Source organism: Pan paniscus, chromosome X (genome assembly GCF_029289425.2).
Source record: "Pan paniscus chromosome X, NHGRI_mPanPan1-v2.0_pri, whole genome shotgun sequence".
NCBI classification, from domain to species: Eukaryota; Metazoa; Chordata; class Mammalia; order Primates; family Hominidae; genus Pan; species Pan paniscus.
This window is the reverse complement of record NC_073272.2, coordinates 77,814,692-77,835,856: the sequence shown is the minus strand read 5'-3', so window position 1 is coordinate 77,835,856 and position 21,165 is coordinate 77,814,692. Positions and strand designations below refer to the sequence as shown.

The 21,165-nt window shown below is 38.9% G+C and overlaps 1 protein-coding gene across 2 annotated transcripts in view; it reads left to right on the top strand.

Annotated features, from left to right (window-relative positions):
* Window positions 1–21,165, top strand: part of CYSLTR1 (cysteinyl leukotriene receptor 1) — a 58,351-nt gene that overhangs the window by 32,908 nt on the left and 4,278 nt on the right. The window contains exon 2 of one of the 2 annotated variants that reach the window (XM_003824413.4): window positions 11,995–12,081. The exons of the other annotated variant lie outside the window; for it this stretch is intronic. The gene's annotated coding sequence lies outside the window, so the exon portion shown is untranslated. The remainder of the gene's footprint in view (window positions 1–11,994; window positions 12,082–21,165) is intronic. 2 annotated transcript variants of the gene reach the window in all.

Here is a 21,165-nt window from a genome sequence, read left to right as displayed (position 1 = left end):
GAAAAGGAATGTCTTATACACTGTTGATAAGAATGTAAATTAGTACAACCACTATGGAGAACAGTTTGGAGGTTCCTCAAAAAACCAAAAATAGAACTCCCATATGATCCGGCACTCCCACTGCTGGATATATACCCCACCCCCGCAAAAAAAAAAAAGGAAATCAGGATATCAAAGAGATATCCGCACTTCTGTTTGTGGCAGCACTATCACAATAGCCAATATCTGGGAACAACCTAAAGGTCCATCAACAGCTGAATGGATAAAGAAAAAGACGGTACATATACACAATGGAGTACTATTCAGGCATAAAATAATGACTTTAATACTGTCATTTGCAACAACATGGATGGAACAGAAGATCATTATTTAAGTGAAATAAGCCAGGCACAGAAAGATAAACATTGGTTCCATTCCAAGATGGCCAAATAGGAAGAGCTCTGGTCTGCAGCTCCCAGCATGATCCATGAAGAAGATGGGTGATTTCAGCATTTCCAACTGAAGTACCTGTTTCATCTCATTGGGACTGGTTGGACAGTGGGTGCAGCCCATGGAGGGCAAGCCGAAGTGGGGCGGGTTGTCACCTCACCTGGGAAGTGCAAGGGGTCATGGGATTTCCCATTCCTAGCCAAGGGAAGCTGTGACAGACTGTACCTGGAAAATCAGTACACTCCCACCCAAATACTGTGCTTTTCCCATAGTCTTAGCAACTGGTGGACCAGGAGATTCTCTCATGTGCCTAGCTCGGCAGGTCACACGCACACAGAGCCTTGCTCACTATCAGCACAGCAGCCTGAGATCAACCTGTGAGGCTTGAGCCTGCTGGGTGGAGGGGCATCCACCATTGCTGAGGCATGAGTAGGTAAACAAAGCAGCTGGGAAGCTCGAACTGGGCAGATCCCACTGCAGCTCAGCAAGGCCTACTGCCTCTATAGACTCCACCTCTGTGGGCAGGGCGTAGCTGAACAAAAGGCAGCAGACAACTTCTGCAGACATAAATGTCCCTGTCTGACAGCTCCAAAGAAAGCAGGGGTTCTCCCAGCATGGTGTTTGAGCTCTGAGAATGGACAGACTGCCTCCTCAAGTGGGTCCCTGAACCCCGTGTAGACTAACAGGGAGTCACCTCCCAGTAGGGGCCGACAGACACCTCATACAGGTGAGTGCCCCTCTGGGATGAAGCTTTCAGAGGAAGGATCAGGCAGCAATATTTGCTGTTCTGCAATATTTGCTGTTCTGCAGCTTCCACTGGTGATACCCAGGCAAACAGCGTCTGGAGTGGACCTCCAGCAAACTCCAGCAGACCTGCAGCTGATGGTCCTGACTGTTAGAAGGAAAACTAACAAACAGAAAGGACAGCCACACCAAAACCACATCTGTATGTCATCATCATCAAAGACCAAAGTCAGATAAAACCACAAAGATGGGGAGAAACCAGAGCAGAAAAGCTGAAAATTCTAAAAATCAGAGCGCCTCCTCTCCTCCAAAGGAACGCAGCTCCTCACCAGCAATGGAACAAAGTTGGACGGAGAATGACTTTGACAAGTTGAGAGAAGAAGGCTTCAGAAGATCGATAATAACAAACTTCTCCGAGCTAAAGGAGGATGTTTGAACCAATCACAAAGAAGCTAAAAACCTTGAAAAAAGATTGGACGAATGGCTAACTAGAAAAAAGAGCATAGAGAAGACCTTAAATGACCTGAAGGAGCTGAAAACCATGGCACATGAACTACATGATGCATGCACAAGCATCAGTAGCTGATTCAATCAACTGGAAGAAAGGTTGTCAGTGATTGAAGATCAAATGAATGAAATGAAGCAAGAAGAGAAGTTTAGAGAAAAAAAGGGTAAAAAGAAATGAATAAAGCCTCCAAGAAATATGGGACTATGTGAAAAGGCCAAATCTACGTCTGATTGGTGTACCTGAAAGTGACGGGGAGAATGGAACCAAGTTGGAAAACACTCTTCGGGGTATTATCCAAGAGAACTTCCCCAACCTAGCAAGGCAGGCCAACATTCAAATTCAGGAAATACAGAGAATGCCAAAAAGATACTCCTCAAGAAGAGCAACTCCAGGATACATAATTGTCAGATTCACCAAAGTTGAAATGAAGGAAAAAATGTAAAGGGCAGCCAGAGAGAAAGGTCGGGTGACCCAAAAAGGGAAGCCCATGAGACTAACAGCGGATCTCTCAGCAGAAACTTTACAAGCCAGAAGAGAGTGGGGGCCAATATTCAACATTCTTAAAGAAAAGAATTTTCAACCCAGAATTTCACATTCAGCCAAACTAAGCTTCATAAGTGAAGGAGAAATAAAATACTTTACAGACAGGCAAATGCTGAGAGATTTTGTCACCACCAGGCCTGCCCTAAAAGAGCTCCTGAAGGAAGCACTAAACATGGAAAGGAACAACCAGTACCAGCCACTGCAAAAACATGCCAAATTGTAAAGACTGTTGATGCTCTAAAGAAACTGCATCAAGTAATGGCCAAAATAACCAGCTAACATCATAATGGCAGGATCAAATTCACACATAACAATATTAACCTTAAATGTAAATGGTCCAAATGCCCTCAATAAAAGGACACAGACTGGCAAATTGGATAAACAGTCAAGACCCATCAGTATGCTGTATTCAGGAGACCCATCTCACGTGCAAAGACACACATAGGCTCAAAATAAAGGGATGGAGGAATACTTACCAAGCAAAGGGAAAGCAAAAAAGAAAAAAAACAGCAGGGGTTGCAATCCTAGTTTCTGATAAAACAGACTTTAAACCAACAAAGATCAAAAGAAACAAAGAAGGCCATTACATAATGGTAAAGGGATCAATTCAACAAGAAGCGCTAACTATCCTAAATATATATGCCTCCAATACAAGAGCAGCCAGATTCATAAAGCAAGTCCTTAGAGACCTACAAAGAGACTTAGACTGCCACACAATAATAATGGGAGTCTTTAACACCCCACTGTCAATATTAGACAGATCAATGACACAGAATGTTAACAAGGATATCCAGGACTTGAACTCAGCTATGCATCAAGCAAACCTAATAGACATCTACAGAACTCTCCTCCCAAATCCACAGAATACACATTCTTCTCAGCACCACATCGCACTTATTCTAAAATTGACTGCATAATTGGAAGTAAAGCACTCTTTAGCAAATGTAAAAGAACAGAAATCACAACAAGTTGTCTCTCAGACAACAGTGCAATCAAATTAGAACTCAGGATTAAGAAACTCACTCAAAACTGCTCAACTACATGGAAACTGAACAACCTGCTCCTAAATGACTACTGGGTACATAACGAAATGAAGGCAGAGATAAAGATGTTCTTTGAAACCAATGAGAACAAAGACACAACGTACCAGAATCTCTGGGACACATTTAAAGCAGTTTGTAGAGGAAAATTTATAGCACTAAATGTTCACAAAGGAAAGCAGGAAAGATCTAAAATTGGCACCCTAACATCACAATTTAAAGAACTGGAGAAGCAACAGCAAACAAATTCAAAGCTAGCAGAAGGCAAGAAATAACTAAGATCAGAGCAGAACTAAAGGAGACAGAGACACAAAAAACTCTTCAAAAAAATCAATGAATCCAGGAGCTGTTTTTTTTTTGAAAAGATCAACAAAATTGATAGACTGCTAGCAAGACTAATAAAGAAGAAAAGAGAGAAGAATCAAATAGACACAATTAAAAAACAATAAAGGGGATATCACCACTGACCCCACAGCAATACAAACTACCATCAGAGAATACTAAAAACACCTATATGCAAATAAACTGGAAAATCTAGAAGAAATGAATAAATTCCTGGACACATACACCCCGCCAAGACTAAACCAGGAAGAAGTTGAATCTCTAAATAGACCAATAACAGGTGCAGAAATTGAGGCAATAATTAATAGCCTACCAACCAAAAAAAGTCCAGGACCAGATGGATTCACAACTGAATTCTACCAGAGACAAAAACAGGAGCTGGTACCATTCCTTCTGAAACTATTCCAATCAATAGAAAAAGAGGGAATCCTCCCTAACTCATTTTATGAGGCCAGCATCATCCTGATACCAAAGCCTGGCAGAGAGACAAAAAAAAAGAAAAAAAGATTTTTAGACTAATATCCCTGATAAACATCGATGCAAAAATTCTCAATAAAATACTGGCAAAATAAATCCAGCAGCACATCAAAAAGCTTATCCACCACGATCAAATCGGCTTCATCCCTGGGATGCAAGGCTGGTTCGACATATGCAAATCAATAAACATAACCCATCACATAAACAGAACCAACAATAAAAACCATATGATTTTCTCAATAGGTGGAGAAAAGGCCTTCAACAAAATTCAACAGCCCTTCATGCTAAAAACTCTCAATAAATTAGGTATTGATGGGATGTATCTCAAAATAATAAGAGCTATTTATGACAAACTGACAGCCAATATCATACTGAATGGGCAAAAACTGGAAGCATTCTTTTTGAAAACTGGCTGAAGACAAGGATGCCCTCTCTCACCACTCCTATTCAACATGGTGTTGGAAGTTCTGGCCTGGGCAATCAGGCAAGAGAAAGAAATAAAGGGTATTCAACTAGGAAAAGAGGAAGTCAAATTGTCCCTGTTTGCAGATGACATGATTGTATATTTAGGAAATCCCATCATCTCAGCCCAAAATCTCCTTAAGCTGATAAGCAACTTCAGCAAAGTTTCAGGATGCAAAATCAATGTGCAAAAATCACAAGCATTCCTATACAACAATAACACACAAACAAAGAGCCAAATCATGAGTGAACTTCTATTCACAATTGCTACAAAGAGAATAAAATACCTAGGAATCCAACTTACAAGGGATGTGAAGGACCTCTTCAAGGAGAAATACAAACCACTGCTCAATGAAATAAAAGAGGACACAAACCAATAGAAGAAAATTCCATGCTCATGGATAGGAAGAATCAATATTGTGAAAGTGGCCATACTGCCTGAGATAATTTCAATGCCATCACCATCAAGCTACCAATGACTTTCTTCACAGAATTGGAAAAAAACTACTTTAAAGTTCATATGGAACCAAAAAAGAGCCAGCATTGCCAAGAAAATCCTAAGCCAAAAGAACAAAGCTGGAGGCATCACACTACCTGACTTCAAGCTATACTATAAGGCTACAGTAACCAAAACAGCATGGTACTGGTACCAAAACAGGTATACAGACCAATGGAACAGAAGAGAGGCCTCAGAAATAACACCACACATCTACAACCATCTGATTTTTGACAAACCTGACAAAAACAAGAAATGGGGAAAGGATTCCCTATTTAATAAATGGTGCTGGGAAAACTGGCTAGCCATATATAGAAAGCTGAAACTGGATCCCTTCCTTATACCTTATACAAAAAGTAATTAAGATGGATTAAAGACTTAAATGTAAGACCTAAAACCATAAAAACCCTAGAAGAAAACCTAGGCAATACCATTCAGGACAAGGGATTGGCAAAGCCTTCATGACTAAAACACCAAAAGCAATGGCAACAAAAGCCAAAATTGACAAATGGGATCTAATTAAACTAAAGAGCTTCTGCACAGCAGAAGAAACTACCATCAGAGTGAACAGGCAACCTAGAGAATGGGAGAAAATTTTTGCAATCTACCCATCTGACAAAGGGCTAATATCCAGAATCTACAAAGAACTTAAACAAATTTACAAGAAAAAAATAAACAACCCCATCAAAAAGTGGGCAAAGAATATGAACAGACACTTCTCAAAAGAAGACATTTATGCAGCCAACAGACACATGAAAAAATGCTCATCATCACTGGCCATCAGAAAAATGCAGATCAAAACTACAATGAGATACCATCTCACGCCAGTTAGAATGGCGATCATTAAAAAATCAGGAAACAACAGATGCTGGAGAGGATGTGGAGAAATAGGAACACTTTTACACTGTTGGTGGGAGTGTACATTAGTTCAACCATTGTGGAAGACAGTGTGGCGATTTCTCAAGGATCTAGAACTAGAAATACCATTTGACTCAGCAATCCCATTACTGGGTATATACCCAAAGATTATAAATCATTCTACTATAAAGACACATGCACACATATGTTTATTGTGGCAATATTCACAATAGCAAAGACTTGGAACCAACCCATATGTCCATCAATGATAGACTGGATAAAGAAAATGTGGCAAATATACATCATGGAATACTATGCAGTCATAAAAAAGGATGAGTTCATGTCCTTTGCAGGGACATGGATGAAGCTAGAAGCCATCATTCTCAGCAAACTATCACAAGGACAGAAAACCAAACACCGCATGTTCTCACTCATAGGTGGGAACCAAACAATGAGAACACTTGGACACAGGGTGGGGAACATCACACACCAGGGCCTGTCGGGGGGTGGAGGGCTGGGGGAGGGATAGCATTAGGAGAAATACCTAATGTAAATGATGAGTTGATGGGTGCAGCGAACCAACAGGGCACATGTATACCTATGTAACAAACCTGCACGTTGTGCACATGTACCCTAGTACTTAAAGTATAATTAAAAAAAAAAGAAACATTGCATGTTCCCACTTATTTGTGGGATCTAAAAATCAAAACAATTTAACTCATGGATATAGACAGTTGAAAGGTGGTTACCAGAGGTTTGGAAGGGTAGTGAGAGGAGGTGGGGATGGTTGATGGACACAAAAACATTAGTTAGAGAGAATGAATAAGACCCAGTATTTGACAGAACAACAGAGTGACTATAGTGAATAATAATTTATTTGTACATTTTAAATAACTAAAAGAGTAAAATTGGATTGTTTGTAACACAAAGGACAAATGCTTGAGGAGAAAGATACCCCATTCTTCATGATGTGATTATTATGCATTGCATGCCTGTATCAAAACATTTCATGTACCCTATAAATATATACAGCTATTATGTCCCCACAGAAATGAAAAATAAAAAAATTTAAAAACATAAATTGAATGACCACAGAGAACACTAATGACAAAGCAACAAATGGAAATTATCAAGAAAGGTACAGACAAAATACTGTGGCATTTCAAAGAAGAGAAATGTAAAATTGGGTTAAAAGGATCAAGAATGGCTTACTACTTCACTAGAAACAAAAAAGAAGTATTATTACAATTTCACTTAGTAGAAGATACCAGTCTGGGGACTACCTGGAGACACTTTTGGATCACTAGCTGTTCCTGGACCTCACTTAGCACGATAGTATATAATTGATTCTTGTTCATACAATTCTATTGCAGCAACAATATAGTTGTATGGTATATGTGTTGGCACCTTATTTTTTTTTTTCAAGAGACAAGGTCTCAGTCTGTCACCAGGCTGGAGTGCACTGGTACAATTATGGCTCACTGCAGCCTTGACCTCACGGGCTCAAGTAATTCTCCCCGCCTGAGCCTTCTGAGTAGCCAGGACTACAGGCACTATGCTGCCATACATGGCTAATTATTTTATCATTTTTTTTTTTGTTCTTTGTTTTTTTCTGAGAGAACTAATTTTTTTTGTAATTATCTTACCATTCATGTCCCTTGAAAACAGCTGTACTGAGGTAGAACTGACATGCAGTAATCTGCACACATTTAAAGTGCACAATTTGATGAGTTTTCACACATGTATATACTTATGAAACCATCATCATAATCAAGACAGCGAATATATCCATCACCCCAAAGTATCCCCTTTGTAATTTCTCCCTCCTGTCTCTAGTTATGGGCTCTCCCCTTCCTACCCTGTTCCTATTCCCAGGGATCTGCTGATTTGCTCTTCATCACTATGCACTAGTTTATCTAGAATTTTATATAAATGGAATCACACAGTATGGATTCTTTTTTGTCTGGCTTCTTTCACTCAGTATAATTGTTCTGAGATTCATCCACATTGTTGACTGTATCAGTAATTTCATTTTTAGCAAAAACTCCAGCGTTTTAAAGGTATAATTTATACATCATAAAATTCGCCCATTGTAAGTGTACAATTCAATTATTTATAGTAAATTTCCAGAACTGTGCAGTCATCACCACAGTGCAATTTTAGAACACTTTCACCACCCCTAGAAGATCCTTTGTGTCCAGTTGCAATTACTCCCTGCTCCCACGTGTGGATTCAGGCAACTATCACCTGTCTCTATAGTTTGTCTTTTTGGGATATTTCAGATAAATGGAATAAGCAAAATGTGGTCTTTTGCATATAGCTTTTCCATTTAGCAAATGTTCTTGAGTTGATACATGTTGTAGCATGTATCAGTACTTCCTCGTGACTTTGAGTAAAGCAAAAATTTCTTAGATATGGCACCAAAATCACAATCTATAAAAGAAAAGTTGATAAATTGGATGTTATCACAATGAAAACTTCTGTTGTTTGCAAGACACTGTTAGGAGAATAAAAATGCAACCCATAAAATAGTAGCAAATATTTGCAAAGCATATATTTGATGTAGGTATTGTGTCCAGAACATATAAAGAACTGTCATACACAATAATAAGAAAATAAACAACCAATGAAAAATGTGTGAAATATTTGAATAAGCATTTCACCAAGGGAAATATATGTACGGCAAATAAGCACATGAAAAGCGTCTCAATATCATTCACGCAAATCAAAATCAAAATGAGATATCACAACACACATAGTAGACGGATATAATTTAAAAGACTGACCATACCAAGTGTTAGCATATGGAGATATGGAGGGGATACCAAGTAGTATACCCACATTACTCACCTTAAAAAGCAGTTTGTCAGTTTTTTTAAAAGTTTAAACACTGCATGTTCTCACTCATAGGTGGGAATTGAACAATGAGAACACATGGACACAGGAAGGGGAACATCACACTCTGGGGACTGTTGTGGGGAGGGGGGAGGGATAGCATTAGGAGATATACCTAATGCTAAATGACGAGTTAACGGGTGCAGCACACCAGCATAGCACAGGTATACATATGTAACTAACCTGCACATTGTGCACATGTACCCTAAAACTTAAAGTATAATAATAAAAATAAAATAAAATAAAATAAAAGTTTAACATACACCTACCTTGTAATCCAGCTACCCAAGAAAAGTGAAAACATGCCCATATAGAGACTTGTACATAAATGTTTGTGGCCGCTTTATCTGTAATAGTCAAAACTTGAAAGCAACTCATATGTCCATCAATGAGTAAATGTATAAACAATTTGTATATCTATATAATGAAATCCTATTCAGCAACATTTTTTTATTTTTTGTAGAGTGGTCTTGCTGTGCTGCCCATGCTTGTCTCGAATTCCTGACCTCAAGCAATCCTCCCATCTCACCCTCCCGAAGCACTGGGATTACACAACTAACCTGGGGCCTGACATTCTTAGAAAACCTCTGGGCTCTCTTATTTACCTTGCACACTAGAGCTTGACCAGGTTATAGGTTCAATAGCTGCTAAGGGCTGATGCAGAAAAAGTATCCTCTTCCTTATAAGAATAGGGGCTCCTTAAATATTTGTTAACCTGAACTGAATTGGACTTAACATGAGCCGAATAAAAGATCTGAGTAGTTCATGAATTAAACAATTAAAATCAAAATCATACAACCACATTTGACTTCATTAACTCAAATTTACCCTCCCTATCACCCAGATAACAATGGTAGAGCCCAGTATTGGCAGAGCTCCTGTCAGAGACAAGAGTCCTCAAGGAACTGAAAAGGAAAGAGAAGCAAGGAGTGAAAATATTGAGTGCCTACTATGTGCAAGGCTAATTCATAAAGGAACCATAGAAGACCCTTCAGAATCCCAAACTTGAAAAATACTACACGGTTGCCCAGACAATGTGACATTTACTCGCTTGTGTGTAAAGATTGGACTAAATTGTAATTGCACAGCCACCATGGAAATGGATAACTAGATAGTGCATTAAGCTGGTAATATTAAACTTCTCATAGGTGGGTCTTAGAAATTCATAAACTTTCTTTCTTGTCCCACGCTAGGGAAAAATATAAGCTTTGTCTAAACACAAAACCAGGACAGAGCCAAGTTAATTTTCTGCACAGATGAGTAGAATCATATAATTTCAAGATCAGAAAGGAATTTTTTTTTTTTTTTTTTTTGAGACGGAGTCTCGCTCTGTAGCCCAGGCTGGAGTGAAGTGGCGCGATCTCGGCTCACTGCAAGCTCCGCCTCCTGGGTTCACGCCATTCTCCTGCCTCAGCCTCTCCGAGTAGCTGGGACTAAAGGCGCCCGCCACCATGCCCGGCTAATTTTTTGTATTTTTCAGTAGAGACGGGGTTTCACTGTGGTTCCTATCTCCTGACCTCGTGATCCGCCCGCCTCGGCCTCCCAAAGTGCTGGGATTACAAGCGTGAGCCACCGCACCCAGCCAGAAAGGATTTTTATACATTCAACATTCAGTCACTAGAACTTTATTGATGTACGGAGACCCGGGACAAGCTAAACAAACTTAAAAAAATATGTTTATTGCCTGATTGACAAAATATAAAAGACAACTCTGAGTAATTTTGCACCAGCAACACACACTTTACCCAGACTGTAGTAGGTTACATATGTCAACTTCTTACCTAGAGAAAAAGGAACAATTTGGAGAGGGAGAAGAAAGTGGAGAAGATCTAAGAAATGATTATCTGAGTACAAGGGGGGTTCGAACTCCAATGTTGCAGCTGTAGGTTCAGGTTTCTACTTTTAACACTAGACTATATTTTTTATTTTTACATTTCTTTTATTTTCCTTTTGATTTTCTTTTTTTTTCTTTTTTTTTTTTTTTTTAGTAGAGTTCTTTTAGAAAGGTCCAGCCTGTTTCTACTGGTTAAGAATAAACCGAAGGGGCCAGGTGTAGTGGCTCATGCCTGCAGTCCCAGCACTTTGGGAGGCTGAAGCGAGCAGATCACCTGAGGTCGGGGAGTTCGAGACCAGCCTGGCCAACATGGTGAAACCCCATCTCTACTAAAAATACAAAAATTAGCTGGGTGTGGTGGCGTATGCCTGCAATCCCAGCTACTCAGGAGGCTGAGGCAGGAGAATTGCTTGAACCCGGGAGGCGGAGGTCAGAGTGAGCGGAGATCACGCCACTGCACTCCAGCCACTCCAGCCTGGGCAGAGTGAGACTCTGTCTAAAATAAATAAAATTTTAAAAATTTAAAAAAAAGAATAAACTGAAGGAAAGTGTTTATTTTGTTAGCGCTTGGACCACAGATAAAGGAATAGTAGCTAGCCTCTGGAGGCCTTGCAGGCAGGAATTAAAGTTGCCGTAGGACAACAAAAACTTAGAAGAAAAGCATTCAGGTTGCTCCTCCTTCAAGAAAGCCCATCTCTGCTCATCTCTTGGAGATTTATTATACTTTGTTAGATTATTGAACATAATTTAATTGAAGAGAAGAGATATATGCTTATGAAAAGTTAACTACAAACAGTTAATCTCCAAAAGTATATATGCCAAATTAGTGATATAAACATTATATGCTATTATAGTTTATAAGGAGAAGAGTGCAAGGTTCTTTAAGCCATTCGTCCTTTAAGGAAAACTATTTCTAAGCCATCCCAGACAATATACTTGATATTTTTAATGTTCTAACACCTATTCCCAGCAATCCAGATCCCTGGATGTAAAGTTCCAAATTACTTCCCCTCTTAACTTTATAACCAAGTGTTTAGAAGAGAAGATAGAGGAAATACCCTGGTTTCATAGAGAGAGGAATATTTTATAATAGTGTGTTCATTTTTAGATACAGATGCTACATGCACACAGCAGCAAACATCTGTGATGAGCCCTTGTCTGTATTCCAAGTTTCCCCCTGGGACTGTAAAAACAGATGGAGAAAAAAGAAGGAGACACAGATTTCAGTGACTAGCCCTAAATCTGTCAGTAAAGATTTGATGCCCCATTACACGCTCTGGATCTATACATAAGGCTGCTAAGTTCTTATGACCCTTCTGGACTGCTTCTACAGTTGTTAACTGCCTTTTCAATCTTATGATTTCAGCGTGGGCTTCCTCTAATATTACACCGTAAAAGGCATTGATCACCATAAGAAGGAACATTTGTGAAGGTACTCCAGTGCCAGAAAGAGGTATACCTGAATTTTCCAAATGAACTTTGCTTTTTCAACTTGCAGTTATCTTAACAAAGTAACTTACTTCATTATTCTCATGAAAATAAAATCAATTCTATTTATGTTTGTTGCTAGCTTTTATTAACCCATTTGTTTTCTGCTAAGACGGCTTTTACAATACTGTATTGTAACCTCTTCACACTTCTAGGCTATCATTCCTATCCCCCACTAGAAAATGAGCTGCTTGAAGGCAGGGATGAGGTCTTAAGTATCTTATATTTCCAAAGAAACTCTCTGTATTCATCTAGTGGAGGGTAACATTATTGGGGGATCACGGTAAATTCTAAAAAACAAATTAAATGCTGTTTCATACAAGTAAAGCCATAATCTGTGAAATGAGTGGCTTGTAGTAAATGATCTCTACCATTCTAGGATTCACTACTTGCTTAAAAGTTTTACAATCTTCTTTTTATGGCTTAATACAAATTGTTGACTTCATTATAAATAAACAACTGAACCTAAATATTGAAATTTTAGAAAAGTTTATTTTGGTCTGCAAGGACTGGGAAGTTATTAATGAGACTATAGACCATCTGTTTCTTTGTATATTTTTATAGTTATTTATCAGTTTTATTTAGCATCTTTCAAAGATGTGAGAATTTCAAATTTAATTATAACATGTAATGGACAAATGATTAGTCTATATCAATGATATGGGTGGGATTTTTTATTTTTTAGATACAGGGTCTCACTGTTTTGCCCAGGCTAGTCTCAAACTCCTGCGCTCAAGCAATCCTCCTGCCTCAGCCTCTTGAGTAGCCAGGATTACAGGCATGTGCCACCACAACTGACATTATCTGTGTTTTTTAACATTATGGTTAGCCTTATGACTTAGTACTTTCCTTGATATATTAGGAAGCAACTTTACTTACACAGCAACTTCAGACTCTGACATTGGAAAGATTTTAATTTATATTGGAATGAAAAGATAACTCCAAATAGTTTTAAATGACAAATAATACCTTCAAATGTTAAACTTGCCCTATCGTTAATTTAGTATTCACTCAACACTTACTGAGCATTTATGGGCAAGATACATATGTGCTAGGCCCTGTGTGGGATGCTTTTTTATATATCAACCAGATAGTCTGGGAGATAAGATATACAAATCATTGATTTGCAAGATAGATTTAAGTTTCTCTAGAAGTTCATCAAAGATAGAAATTACTTCAGAAAGAGGCTGAGGGAAGACTTAGTCAAGAAAGTGTAATCTGAGCTGAATGATGAGTAGTTTTTGCATATGCAAAGAAGGAGGAAAGGACATTTCAGGAAGGAGGAAAGGCCATTTCAAGAAGAAAAAAAGACAGTGAAAAAAGCCAGGTGGGAAAGCTTATGGCACATGTCACTGGCATACTAAAATAGTTGTTTCTTCTAACTATACAGTGTACAAAAGAGAGAAGTGAGAGAGAAACTTGGAAAGGTAAATTGCACCCAGACTGTAGAGAGCCTTAAATATCAGGCCAAGAAGTCTAGATGTTATTCTGAAGGCATTCTAAATCACTGAAGATTTTAAGGAAGACATGTCATAATTGAAAACTACAATGTGTAAAAATTATTCCGGAAAGGGTTTGTAGCAAGATAGATTGAGAGTTGATAGTGGTAGGAAGGCCTGCTGGTAATTATCTAATACCTTTCAAGTGTGGCTCATCTATAATATGAACAAGTTCTGAGGAGTTAATGTACAGTATGGTGGCTGTAGTTAATATTATATTATTTACTTGAAATTATTATATTATTTACTTGAAATTTGATATGGAAGATCTTATTTCAAAACCACAGTGAAATACCATCTCACACAAGTTGGAATGCCTATTATTTAAAAATCAAAACATAAGGCAGGCCAGGCATGGTGGCTCACACCTGTAATCCCAGCACTTTGGGAGGCCAAGGCAGGCAGATAACCAGAGGTCAGGAGTTCAAGACCAGCCTGGCCAACATGATGAAACCCAGTCTCTACCAAAAAAATACAAAAATTAGCTGGGCGTGATGGCACACGCCTGTAACTGTAATCCATTACTCGGGAGGCTGAGGTGGGAGAATAGCTTGAACCTGGGAGGCGGAGGTTGCAGTGAGCCGAGATTGTGCCATTGCACTCCAGCCCAGGTGACAGAGTGAGACCCTGTCTCAAAAAAAAAAATTAAAACATAATAAAACATAGCAGATGCTGGTGAGATTGTGGAGAAAAAAAAAAAAACACTTATACACTGTTGGTGGGAGTGTAAATTAGGTCAGCCATTGTAGAAAGTAGTGTGGCAATTCCTCAAAGAGCTAAAAATAGAACTATCATTCCACCCAGCAATTCCATTACTGGGTATATACCCAAAGGAATATAAATCATTCTACCATAAAGACGTGTGCATGCATATGTTCATTGCAGCACTAGTCACAATAGCAAAGACATGCAATCAACCTAAATGTCCCTGAATAGAAGACTGGATAAAGAAAATGTAGTATGTATGCACTATGAAATACTATGCAGCCATAAAAAAGAATGACATTATGTCCTTTGCAGGAACATGGATTGAGCTGGAGGCCATTATCCTTAGCAAACTAACACAGAAACAGAAAACCAAATACCGCATGTTCTCACTTATAAGTGGGAATTAAATGGTGAGAACACATGGACACAAAGAAGAGAACAACAGACACTGGGACCTACCTGAGGGTAGAGGCTGTGAGGAGGGAGAGGATAAGAAAAAATAAGTAATGTGTACTAGGATTAATACCTAGGTGATGAAATAATCTGTACAACAAATGATTGTATAGATAAAAAAGAACACATGACAAAAGTTTACCTATATAACAAACCTGCCCATGTACCCCTGAACCTAAAATAGAAGTGAAAAAAAAGAAAGTAGATCTTAAGCATTCTTACCCCCCCCACACAACACACACACACACGAATGGTATATGAGGTAATGGATGTGTTGATTAACTTTGTTAGGGAAATGATTTCACAGTGTATACTCACATGAAATCATCACATTGTACAACTTAGAATACGCAATTTCTATTTGTCAATTATATCTCAATAAAGCTGAAAAGGGCTATTACCAAAATTTTCAACAGCACTATCTAGTGCATTACAAGATAATATTGCCCAGTTTAGAAAAAACACTTGACATGGAACTAAGAAAAAGATTAACTTTAGGCAGTTTTTTTTCTTCCACAACTACACCTGAGTTCACAACCAATGGTGAAAGAGCCAGGTAACTAGAAAGCAAACTGAGAAATAATGCAGGAGTTTGGAATAGGAGTTACATTTTTGTCTATGGCCTCAGAATGATTCTTCTTCAATTTTGGGGGGTGGGGAGGATTCAGGGGCTACATATGCAGGTTTGTTACATGGGTATATTGTGTGATGCTAAGGATTAGGGTACAAATGGTTCCATCACTGAGGTAGCGAGTATAGTGCCCAATAGGTAGTTTTTCAGCCCACAATCCTCTCCCTTCCACCCTACCTCCTATGGTAGTCTCCAATGTATACTGTTCCCATCTTTATGTCCATATATACCCAATGTTTAGCTACCATTTACAAGTGAGAACATGCAGTATTTGATTTTCTGGTCCTGCATTAATTTTCTTAGGATAATGGCCTCCAACTGCATACATGTTGCAGCCAAGGACGTTATTTAATGCTTTTTTATGGCTGCCTAGTATCAAATAGTGTATACAGACCATGTTTTCTTTATCAGTCCACCATGGACAAGCATCTGAGTTGATTCCATGTTTTTGCTATTGTGAATTTTGCTGCAATGAACACATGAGTATATGTGTCTTTATAGAAGAACAATTTATACACCTGTGGGTATTTACCCAGTAATGGGATTGTTTGGGTAAAATGGTAGTTCTGTTTTATGTTTTTTCAGAAATCTCCAAACTGCTTTCCAGTAGCTGAACTAACTCACATTCCCACCAGCAAGGTATAAGTGTTCCCTTTTTGCAACCTCGCCGACATCTATTATTTTTGTTACTTTTTAATAACAGCCATTTTTACTGGTGTGAGATGGTATCTCACTGTGGTTTTGACTTGCATTTCTCTGATTAGTGATGTTGAGCATTTTTTCGTATGTTTGTTGGCTGCATCTATGTCTTGTTTTGAGAAGTGTCTGTTCATGTCCATTGCCCATTTTTTTAACAGGTTTTTTTTTGCATGTTGATTTAAGTTTCTTATAGATTCTGGATATTAGACCTTTGTTGGATGTATAGTTTGCAAATATTTTCTCCCATTCTATAGGTTGTCTGTTTACTCTGTTGATAGCTTCTTTTGCTGTGTGGAAGCTCTTTAGTATAATTAGATCCCAATTGTTAATTTTTGCTTTGCTGCAATTGCTTTTGATGTTTTCGTCATGAAATCTTTGGTAGGTACTATGTCGAGAATGGTATTTCCTAAGTTTTCTCGTAGGGTTTCTATACTTTTAGGTCTTATGTTTAAGTCTTTCATTCATCTTGAGTTTATTTTTGTAGATGGTGAAAGGATGGGGTCCAGATTCAATCTTCTGCATATGGTGCTAGCCAGTTATCTCAGCACCATTTTTTTGAATAGGAAGTCCCTTCTCCATGGCTTGTTACTGTTGACTTTGTTGAATATCAGATGGTTGTAGGTGTGCAGATTTATTTCTGGAATCCCTATTCTGTGTCATTGGTCCATGTGTCTGTTTTTGTACCTGTATTATGCTGTTTGGTTACTCTAGCTTTGTACTGTAGTTTAAAATAGTGTGATGCCTCTGGCTTTGTTCTTTTTGCTTAGTTTGCTTTGGGTGTTCAGGCTCTTTTCTGGTGCCATATGAATTTTAGAAGTGATTTTCTTAATTCTGTGAAAAGTGCTGTTGGTAGTTTCATAGGAATAGCATTAAATCTGTAAATGGGCAGTATGGCCATCTTAACAATATTGATTCTTCCCCTCCAGGAGCATAAAATGTATTTCTATTTGTTTATATCATATCTGGTTTCTTTGAGCAGTGTTTTGTAATTCTCATTGTAGAGATCTTCCACCTCCCTTGCTAGCTGTATTCCTAAGAATTTTACTCTTGTTGTGGCTATTGTGAATGGGCTTGTGTTCTTGATGTTTTCCATGTTGCTTGCTCTCTCTCCCTGTCTTTCTGGGATGCCAATGAGTCATGGGTTCAGTCTATTTACATAATCCCATATTTCTTGGAGGTTTTGTTCTTTCTTTATTTTTTTCCTTATTTTTGTCTGAGTTGTTTCTGAGAACTGATCTTTGAGCTCTGAGATTTTTTCCTCACCTTGGTCTATTCTGCTGTTAATATTTCCATTTGTACTATGAAATTCTTGAAAAGAGTTTTTCAGCTCTAGAAGATCAGTTTGGTTCTTTCTTAAAAGGGCGATTTTATCTTTAACTCTTGTATCATTTTATTGGATTCATGAGCTTCTTTGAATTGGGTTTCAACTTGCTCCTGAATTTCAATGAGCTTTGTTGCCATACAGATTTTTGAATTCTATGTCTGTTATTTCAACTATTTCAATCTGGTTAAGAGTCATTCCTGGGGAGCTAGTGTGGTCATTTGGCGATAAGAAGATACTCTGGATTTTAGAGTTGTCAGAGCTCTCCCACTGGTTCTTTCTTGTTTGTGTAGGCTGATGTACCTTTAAGGTTTGATGTTGCTGTTCTTTGCATATGGCTTTTTGCTTTTATATTATTTGATGCCCTTGAGGGTTTGACTGTGGTATAACTTAAGTTTAGTCAATTGACTTTGTTTCTGGATACTTTCAGGGGTCCAAGATTCAGCCCACTCCTCTGAGCTGTGTGTTTTAACCTTGGTGGGCTGGGACCAGGCCCACAATTTTTTCACTGGTCCCTCAAGATTAAGGACCTGCTGTGCTGGAGGAACCAAGGTGTTCCCAGTATACTGACAACAACACATCAATAGGGACTGCCAGCAAAAGCACTTCAGGGGTGTGGGGGGTTGGCAGTAGGGTCTTTGCACATGTACTGGTGAAGTGGTGGGGAGAGGCTGCAGGCAACTGCATGCTAGTGGCAGTCTATCTACAAAAGCTCTCCGACTGTTATGCAGGGTCATCTGGTGAAAGAGCTATGGTGGTGGCTGCTAGCAAGTTCTTTGGCTGGGCAGCTGAGGCTGTGCTGCAAGCAGGTGTGGCCAGGCAGGGACCCTGGGAGAGTCCAGCAAAGAAGGGGGTCCTCAGATCATACTACCCCTATCCTATGAGCAAGATAGCCCTACTCTGTCCAAGTCTGGCAGCCAACAAAGGATGAAGCTACTTAGAGGAGTATGGCGATCCTTGGGGTGTGTGTAACCGTGGCCATGCTCCACTATAGTCATTCTGGTGCCAAATACTCTGGGCTCTGTGAAGGCTGGATTTCTGTCTCTGCCAACTCTCTGAGAAGTTCTCCCTGCTAGCTCAAATGTCCGTGGAGATCATGAGGTCTCCTGCAGCTAAGATTCCAAATGTCCATGGCCCAAATGTCCTTGGGGCACTCCATGCCTATTTCACTCATCTCTTCCCCAGGAGCTGCTCTGGGCCAGGAATGAGTCCTAGTACTTGGTACCCCTGTGCAGCATTCTCAGCTTCCTCCCCTTTCAGCCTAGGGTCTCCATCCTCCATCTGTCCACTTTCAATGCCTTTTTTCCAAGGATCAATTTGGAGTGTGCCAATCTCCTTCACAGTCTGGTCTTTTGGTGGAAGAAGCTCTTTCTGACTGCATATAATTGGCCATCTTGGCTCAGATAATCTATCCAATTTTTATCTTATACCAAAAGTTCTTGGTAATAATAATAATAATAATGACTTTTTTAATGAAAGGGAAAAAATTGAACAACTAGCTGGGATGGCTAGATGGATGGACGCTACATCCTCAATAGCAAATATAATTGTTAGCGGTAGTAAACCTAGGAAGTTACATCCTACCTGCAACAACTACCATAGCTATCTGTTTCTGTATCCCTAGTAAAGATCAGTCCCCTTCATGGCTGACAGTTTTTGCATACTCAAGCAGTCTTCCCACCTTGCAAACCCCAACACGTCTCTTACAAGGGAGCAGGAGTTGTGTAAAAGGCCAACATCAGACTTCAATCAAAGATTATCTGATATGTTACATACTGAGTCCCTTCAACCTTTGTAAAGAATAAAAGAGGATAATCTAGAGAAACATGAGAGAAATCACTACTTCTACACTACAGTATCTCACCTCAAGCCTTCTCTGATCAGAACTTATTGACTGCCCTCAGTGACAGAGCTGAAATAGACTAGAGTAAGTATCAACTATAAGAGAAATCCTTCCTATAAGAGAAATAACTGTATATTGCTAAACAGTAAAGTCTAGGAAGTCTAGAAAGAGAACAAGAATGAATGGCTACAACGTTTTTCTCACCAAACAAGTATATTCCAACTACTTGTACTACATATTTCTTCAGAGCCTTAAATAATGGTTCAGATTTTAGAAATGTATTTTATCACTCTGAAACATTTTTCTCATCATTAAATAACTGTATGGCTTCTAAGGTTTCTCTTACCATGGAGTTCTGCAGTTATAGGTAGAGTCAACCATGTTCTAGATTAATACTCTCCCCCAGGGGAGGGAGTTTCATTAACAGCAAATTAGATTATTTTCCATAGGTATGGGTGGCACTCAACAGATATTACCAAGGAAGCCTTCTTCTTGAGGGAACCAAGCATTTTCTTTTATTATTATTATTATTATACTTTAAATTCTAGGGTACATGTGCACAACGTGCAAGTTTGTTACGTATGTATACATGTGCCATGTTGGTGTGCTGCACCCATTAACTCATCATTTACGTTAGGTGTATCTCCTAATGCTATCCCTCCCCCCTCCCCTCACCCCATGACAGGCCCCAGTGTGTGATGTTCCCCTTCCTGTGTCCATGTGTTCTCATTGTTCAATTCCCACCTATGAGTGAGAACATGCGGTGTTTGGTTTTCTGTCCTTGCGATGGTTTGTTCAGAATGATGGTTTCCAGCTTCATCCATGTCCTTACAAAGGACATGAACTCATCATTTTTTATGGCTGCATAGTATTCCATGGTGTATATATGCCACATTTTCTTAATCCAGTCTATCATTGTTGAACATTTGGTTTGGTTCCAAGTCTTTGCTATTGTGAATAGTGCCGCAATAAACATACATGTGCATGTGTCTTTATAGCAGCATGATTTATAATCCTTTGGGTATATACCCAGTAATGGGATGGCTTGGTCAAATGATATTTCTAGTTCTAGAACCTTGAGGAATCGCCACACTGTCTTCCACAATGGTTGAACTAGTTTACAGTCCCACCAACAGTGCAAAAGTGTTCCTATTTCTCCACATCCTCTCCAGCACCTGTTGTTTCCTGACTTTTTAATGATTGCCATTCTAACTGGTGTGAGATGGTATCTCATTGTGGTTTTGATTTGCATTTCTCTGATGGCCAGTGATGATGAGCATTTTTTCATGTGTCTGTTGGCTGCATAAATGTCTTCTTTTGAGAACTGTCTGTTCATATCCTTTGCCCACTTTTTGATGGGGTTGTTTGTTTTTTTCTTGTAAATTTGTTTGAGTTCTTTGTAGATTCTGGATATTAGCCCTTTGTCAGATGAGTAGATTGCAAAAATTTTCTCCCATTCTGTAGGTTGCCTGTTCACTCTGATGGTAGTTTCTTTTGCTGTGCAGAAGCTCTTTAGTTAATTAGATCCCATTTGTCAATTTTGGCTTTTGTTGCCATTGCTTTTGGTGTTTTATACATGAAGTCCTTGCCCATGCCTATGTCCTCAATGGTATTGCCTAGGTTTTCTTCTAGGGTTTTTATGGTTTTAGGTCTAATATTTAAGTCTTTAATCCATCTTGAATTACTTTTTATATAAGGTGTAAGGAAGGGATCCAGTTTCAGCTTTCTACATATGGCTAGCCAGTTTTCCCAGCACCATTTATTAAATAGGGAATCCTTTCCCCATTTCTTGCTTTTGTCAGGTTTGTCAAAAATCAGATGGTTGTAGATGTGTGGTATTATTTCTGAGGGCTCTGTTCTGTTCCATTGGTCTATATCTCTGTTTTGGTACCAGT